General features: G+C 42.0%; 1 long non-coding RNA gene across 1 annotated transcript; it reads right to left on the bottom strand.

Annotated features, from left to right (window-relative positions):
* Positions 1-526: 526 nt before the first annotated feature.
* On the bottom strand, positions 527-2,365 carry LOC141630376 (uncharacterized). The gene is made up of 2 exons (XR_012537477.1): positions 2,279-2,365; positions 527-804 (listed from the first exon to the last, which is right to left on the bottom strand). It is a non-coding gene; the product is annotated as an uncharacterized LOC141630376 (long non-coding RNA).
* Between the last annotated feature and the right edge of the window lie 5,566 nt (positions 2,366-7,931).

The following is a 7,931-nucleotide window of genomic DNA, read 5'->3' on the forward strand; positions in this document are numbered from 1 at the left end:
GCAAAAGTATACCGAACCCGAAAAATCGATCGAAAATGCCTAAATCGACACCTGACTGTACACCTGAAAGATATAACTGAACTTCACCCTGAAACCTGAATCGACCTGAATTGATTCGAAATCGAACCCGAATTTGTAATATCTGAAATAGACCCAAGATCGAATGAACCTGAACTGTTTCAATCTGAATTGCCTTAATCCGAACCGCTATATACCTGAACCGATTTCAATCAGTACATTGATGACAGAAACCCAACATTGAAACCCGAAATGACCCGAACGTACCTAGGCGTCACATTTAGGGTATCTTTTTGTACATGAGTGTCACCCATTTGACGTCAAGGAATTAATATTATATCGTTAGTTATGCAAAAAAAAAACATTATTTATTACTTTTTTAAAAAAAATTATTCGTATTATATCCAATCTTTTGAATAAAGATGTGACACCCTCATTTATTGCGGAAAAGTAAACACGTAATTCTACAGAAAAACTGACAGGATATGTTTGTAATTGGTTCAACTAATTAAAACCTGTCATTTTTAAAACTTTTCTAAACCATTCACAAACATTTCCAGAAGGAGGATGCCAACACCTGCAAATGCTAACAGACTAATTTACATAACTATGCTAAAGTCATGAGAATAAAGTGATACAAACCAAAGAAAAAGAGGGAGACATATGTCCCTAAAATGTATGTGACACAAAAAGGGTTTAAGGGTCACAATGAAATAAAACCAGTCTAGGTCCCAAGGTTACTTTGCTCGCTAGCTCGTCCATGTACCCCATATATGCATCACCTACCTGTCATTCGCATTTTATACAAATACGAAAGCCACAGTCAGTGGGGAGTAACTCCGAGTTCTCCCAGCCACGAAATGTCATAATTAATATAACATGTAAACATAAGAATATGAATACGAATCACGCAATGCCTTAGCATATAGATGCTAGACAATCGTGCTTATCATGTGAACAACAATATAACAACACATAGTCCTAGCATGTGAAAACTAGACCGACTCATACTACACTATCATGTGAATCACATAACATCCAGGAATCCAAACTCTATCAACCATAGCCGGCTTGCATCTCACCTTCTATGATTCATAGAATCACCATACAAGAAAGGGCAATATATCAAAGACAGGCATAAGTTCTTAGCACGGTCAATAGTCACTTTGTAACTCGAGTCTATACCACGAGGTAGGGAAGGTAATCGAACCGGTATCTTGGCTCGGCGGTTACTATTAAGAAAACATGGCCAAGAGACAACACAACCCTAGCCTAAAATCACAGAGACCTAGACATGCGGATACACACCACCGCACCCAAGACCCACAACTTTTTTTAAAACAAAGTGAAGTGAGTACCCTAAGGACACCACCGAAGGGTTGGCTAGTACTTAAGTCCGACCCCATACTATCAAAATAAGTAACGAGGTCATGCCCCAACTTGGATATAAATCCACTAGTCAGGAACACAAAGGCTATCAAGCAGTGAACATATACTCGTCAGAGACTATAAAGACCTATCTATGATGAAGGCCTAAATACTCACCTAGGACCTAGTCCCAGCTAGTCCCAGCTTGAATACTTTAGCCCACACCACACACGACTCACCACACAAGTCAATTAAGACACCCACTTAACCATAAGAGGGCAAAAAGTCCCACTTACCAACATGAATTCTAACATTCAATCATGTGAAAGGCTATATAAATGTCTAAGCAGCAGATAAACCAACAGAATCCTCAATACCAATTTCCAATTCTAACAATATTAACCAAATTAAAGGCTTCGGGGAATCTAGGGCCGTTTTTACAATATAAGAAGCTACTTAAATCAACTAATTACACATGTGAGATAAAAATATAATGAATGGCCTAAAACAAGAAAAAGGCCGACTATCTAGTTCATTCAAAATTTCATCCAACCGAATTTTTACCCAACCCCACCTGCGACAGTGCGGTCAAATTACGGTGACCAATCACTCAATTATCTGACATCGCATCAGTCAAAGGGACTAAGACTCAGTTTTCGGCACAATCAACAAAACATTACAATTATCGCTATAAAATTCATTTGAGCCTATTAATTACAATTTCATTTTGTAAACTATCCTAACATGTGATAACTATTAATATGGGCACAATTTTACCATCCTTATTATCTTTACTACTAACATTATTCATTCACCTAAACACTTATCAAACAACAGGCACACATTAACTACTAATGTGACATTAATTCGTCGAGTAACTCGGAATAGTTACCTTAAGCTAGCAAAGAGACAAGCAATAAACTTGAGAAAGCTTCTAAAACCCAAAATTACTCTTCATCTTCAACCACATATGAGTCACCTAAAATAATTATGTGAAAGGACGATATTAACGAATTATCGTTATATAAAATATGAGACGGAAATTAATTATATTTTAATTAAATTAATTTAGCGTCAAAACGATTTATAACCGTGACTGGCCCAAATTACTAAATTTAGCTAGCCCATTTACTAAAATCAAATGAGCCCAACAACTAAATCAAATGAGTCCCACAGAATAATTATGTGATGTCCAATTATTAAATTCAAGTGAGCCCAATTATTTTAAACATGACAAGCCCACTTATCTAAATATGGGCAACTAATGAGGCGAGACCATGCTCGAGAAGGGGAAGTAATTAAATAGCGGAATTATTAGCGATTTTTACGAAACTAACGGATATTAATAAAAATTGCTAATTTAGTGGAATAAGCTCAAAATAGCTAATTGGACGGTTTTGTTCCCAAAATCCATCTCGGGTTCACTTAAAACAACTTTCATAAGGACTCGTAAAGAAACGGAAATTATTAAATAAATAAACCCGAACTAACTTCAATAAACTCGAACTAACTTTAAATAAACTTATTAATGATTATTAAAATTAACGTATCGAATTATGATTAAATTAATTAATTAGCTAAGCATATATATATAAATCGTTAAATGATGTAATTAAATTCAAAATAGCAATTAAAAGAATTTTATCCAACTTAATAAAATACGGAGTGTTACAAAAGACCTAATCCCTTGACATCCGATCCGATTATGACTTGACTCGAATCTCACCTGCTCTGATATTGACCCGATTCGAACCTTATTTGCATCGATATTGACCCAACTCGAACCTGAACCAACCCGAAATATCTATAACCTATTAAAAGTGAAAACTGAATCCAACGTGAATTGAACCGAACTGAAATCGAAAAAAAAGATAAACCGAAATAACCCGATCCGAAAGAACCCGAACCGAAACTGATCTGATTGACCCGTTTGCCACCTCTACTTTTTGGGGGTAACAATGTAATTTAGATCAATTTATGAAGTAATTTAGATACGGAATTACTTTTTCATATACGAGTTTTACTCTTTCACATACATTTTTTTCATTAACTTTCCAACTAATACCCTTCTTATCAAAAACTTAAGCGAATTACCTCTTATATCAACCTTTTTTAAAACCTAATTAATTGCTCCAAAAACTTGAATAATGGATCCTAATTCGCCAATTAATGAAATAATTTACTTGTTTTTAACAATTTGTGTATTTGTCAACTTTTATTTAATTAATTAAATTTTATTTGTTTGCTAAAGGATGAATTTAGGGTTTAATGTCCCAAATGCATAGAACATAGTTTCAGGATTAGTTTCACGAATGCATTTGAATGTTTGATATGATGACGTAAATATACACCTTCGGTTGGATAAGAAGTTGACTGTCACACAAGGGCAACTCTTAAAACACAATGCTAATCATGTTATATGTCGTTGAGATTGGATTTTAATGGTTTGGATAGGCAGTTCTGTAGTAGTGCTATTTGGTTGAGATACCGTTACACCAATTAATCAGGAAAGGAAAAATGCAAGTCAGACGGGTTGGATGATAGCGACATTTTGCTGGAGCGATGGGTGGTGCGAGTTCATGGTGGTCGGAGTAGGGAAAGGGCGGGATAGAGGATGCCGGAGCACGGAGGATATGCCGAGATATGGAGGAAATGAAAGGGTAATTGATTTTGGGTGGAAGAGATGAGAAAAATGACAAGGGTAATATCGTAAAATGCGTATGTGAAAGAGTAAAATGCGTATGTGAAAAAGCATAACCCTTTAGATAAATGAACAATTTTTTTATAAAAATGGACGTTCTTACGGTGTGAGACCGTCTTAAACTATAATTTGTGTAACTTCGTAGCAGCTCGAAAGAATTGAACGTAAATGTTCCTTAAAAGCCATAAAGTCAACTACCGCCTCACAAAAGCAATGAGTTGATGCGGGGTGTGACGACCCGCACACTTGAACCCTTAGATTTATTTCATGCTTATGTAATTTCATTTCCTTTGTATATTTGTAGTAAATACTTTCCTAGTTTAGCATAGTTAGAATAGTTTTCTTTCCATAAATAAGTATATCGCTATTCTGAACTAAACTTGTAAAATCAATGACTCCTGCTACCAGGATGTAATAATCAAATTTCCCTCTTTAGGGAGTACTAGTGAATGAAAATCTACTTCCTACCTTGTGCCTTCGTATTGCTTGTTGTTGTTTTGTTGTGAACGACTCTTAGCCTTCACTTTACTAACAAGCCGTGTTTGTGGGATCGACACTAGGATCCCGACTCACACCCCCGAGACCGATTACGAGTGCCTAGTGCCTGACAAACACTAGAGCCTAACGCTCTCGTTGCATCCTGTTGAGTGTTGCCGAGACCCGAGTAACGTGCTAGTGAGCGATCCATCACTAGTTCAAAGATCCTTGTCGCTTGCATCTTGCTTTGAGACGGGAAAGGGTGCGCGCCACGATCCGGCAAAAGTACCGGACCGTGACATTTGGTATCAGAGCCCGGTCTTCGGACGGGTTTCTGCACGCCGCATTTGTTCATCGATATCGAGAAAATGGGCGAAACAATCGAGGACCGAGTGGATGCCTTAGAGGACGCAATCGACGTCAAACTTCCCAAACTCGAGGACATCGTTATGCGAATGGCTGCGAGCCTCGAGGAGTTGCAAAAGACGGTTTGTGACCTTGAGACGAAGGTGGACGGGATGGACACCTGCATCCAAGCGATCAATAGTGCGATCCCCGACGATCGGGAGGAAGAGATCAATCATCTGCATCGAAAGGTCGAGATGTTAGAGAACACTTGCGCCACGCTCGTGAAAGCGGTGGCCAATGAGGGGAAATCTGTGGGGAGCCATAAGGTGAAGGCACCTCCACCTCGTGCCTACGATGGGGCGAAGGATTCGAAAGCGGTCGATAACTTTATCTTCGATATGGAGCAATACTTCCGAGTAAGTGGGCTCGACGAAGACGCGGAAGTTGTCACGGCAAGCATGTATCTAGTCGACGATGCCAAGATGTGGTGGAGGGCTAGGTACAAGGAAATCGATGCGGGCACGATTACGGTGACATCGTGGGCTGACTTCAAGAGGATCTTGAAGGATCACTTCTACCCCGAGAACACAGAGTTTGTTGCTCGGAAGAAGTTGAAGGAAATCAAGCACACCAAATCAATCCGAGAATATGTGAGGGAATTCTCTGCATGCATGCTCGAGATTACAGAAATGTCCGAGACGGACAGGACATTCGAATTCATTGATGGGTTGAAGAGGTGGGCACAACAGGAGGTCATGAGGCAGAATCCCAAAACTCTGTCTTCGGCCATATCGGTTGCGGAGCGCCTGCTCGACTTTCACGTGGAGCGAGAGGCACCAAGAGTTGTGGCACCAACGGGGAATACTGGTGTGTCACAAAGTGGGTACAATGGACAAAGGCCACAAAACAGCGCCATTTCAGTTGGGAACAGTCGGTTCCGCTCACAAGGAAGTCAAGCCCAATCGGCGAGCACTACAAACTCGCCCTCAAGCTCGTCTTCGAAGGCGGGAAACTCTACTGCTTCCACAACGAAGAGACCGTTCGCGTGTTTTGTGTGCAAGGGTCCTCACAAAATGGCCGATTGTCCGAACAAAGCGGAGTTCAATGCCATGTTCAAGAAGATGCCGAAAGGGGCTCAAGAACGTCTTGATGGGGCGTTGGCCGACTATCACCAAGAGTGTAACGAAGACTCGAGTGATGGGGAAGACCAACCACGGATGGGCTCACTTCAAAGGATCAGCGCGATGGGAAAGTACGAAGATTACTCCGCCAGGAAATCCAACGGGCTCATGTACGTGGACTTGATGGTGAATGGGAAGCAAGCACGAGCCTTGATCGACTCTGGCGCCTCCCACAACTTTGTTACGAAAGAGGAAGCTGATTGGTTGGGGCTAGTTCTGCGGGATGCTAACAGCTGCCTAAAGGTGGTCAATGGGAAAGTGAGACGCGTCCAAGGAGTAGCTAAGAAGGTCGCGGTCCAAGTGGGTGAGTGGGCAGGAGAGCTCGACTTCACCACCGTTCCGCTGGATGACTTCAAGTTAGTACTCGGGATGCAGTTTTTTCAGAAAGCATTGGTTGTATTGAAACCGAGTGACGGATCGATGCTACTAATGGGGTCTATCGTAGTGAAGATGGTAGACAGCGACGAAGACAAGGGGCAGCATCGAATTTCGGCTATGAAGGTGATACCGACGCCGAAACAAGGGATGCGACCTTGGAGAATGCCTAAAGGTTCGGTGGAGCCGAGGGCGAACAAGACCCAGGCTAACTACGATGCTAAGTGGCCTGGGGGGACGAAAGAAGAGTCTACCCCCTCACCGAGGAGTAGACAATGAGGGCTGTGCCCAAAGAAGTAGGCCTCGTACCATCAGGGGGCCGCGTCGATGTGCTGAATCGACGTCCTGGTTTGCGGGTCAGTCGACCCAAGAGATAAGGCCCCGTACCATCAGGGGGCCGCGTCGATGTGTTGAATCGACGTCCTGGTTTGCGGGTCAGTCGACCCAAGAGATAAGGCCTCGTACCATTAGGGGGCCGCGTCGAAATGTTGATTCGGCGTCCTGGAGATCTCACATTCCCTTGAATGCAGGTGCTGAAGTGACGAGAGACAAGATCAAGGTCCGTTGGGGCCAGTACTTGAAGGAATCCCGAGAGAGGTCTTTTCAAGCAACGGCAAAGTGGACTTTCCCGAGAGACAAGGAGCACGTGGTGGACTTGGAGAACATGATGTTCGGCAGCTTCTATATCAAGGAACTCCAGCCTATCCTTGAAGGGACGAAGCGGCCAGTCATTGTTTGGGACGAAGCGCACATTCAAGCCGAGTTGTACAAGCCAATCCCCAACACTGCATGGACAGTCAGAGCTCACCGAGGATGTCTCACTGAAGCACCATTCAAGATTTTTGTGTTGTCGAGGGCGGCAATAGATTAGGTGGGGGAGAGTGTGACGACCCGCACACTTGAACCCTTAGATTTATTTCATGCTTATGTAATTTCATTTCCTTTGTATATTTGTAGTAAATATTTTCCTAGTTTAGCATAGTTAGAATAGTTTTCTTTCCATAAATAGGTATATCGCTATTCTGAACTAAACTTGTAAAATCAATGACTCCTGCTACCAGGATGTAATAATCAAATTTCCCTCTTTAGGGAGTACTAGTGAATGAAAATCTACTTCCTACCTTGTGCCTTCGTATTGCTTGTTGTTGTTTTGTTGTGAACGACTCTTAGCCTTCACTTTACTAACAAGCCGTGTTTGTGGGATCGACACTAGGATCCCGACTCACACCCCCAAGACCGATTACGAGTGCCTAGTGCCTGACAAACACTAGAGCCTAACGCTCTCGTTGCATCCTGTTGAGTGTTGCCGAGACCCGAGTAACGTGCTAGTGAGCGATCCATCACTAGTTCAAAAATCCTTGTCGCTTGCATCTTGCTTTGAGACGGGCAAGGGTGCGCGCCACGATCCGGCAAAAGTACCGGACCGTGACACGGGGTTATTGAGTTTGTTATGAGTACGGGTT

The sequence above is a fragment of the Silene latifolia genome, chromosome Y, assembly GCF_048544455.1.
Source record: "Silene latifolia isolate original U9 population chromosome Y, ASM4854445v1, whole genome shotgun sequence".
Lineage (NCBI taxonomy): Eukaryota > Viridiplantae > Streptophyta > Magnoliopsida > Caryophyllales > Caryophyllaceae > Silene > Silene latifolia.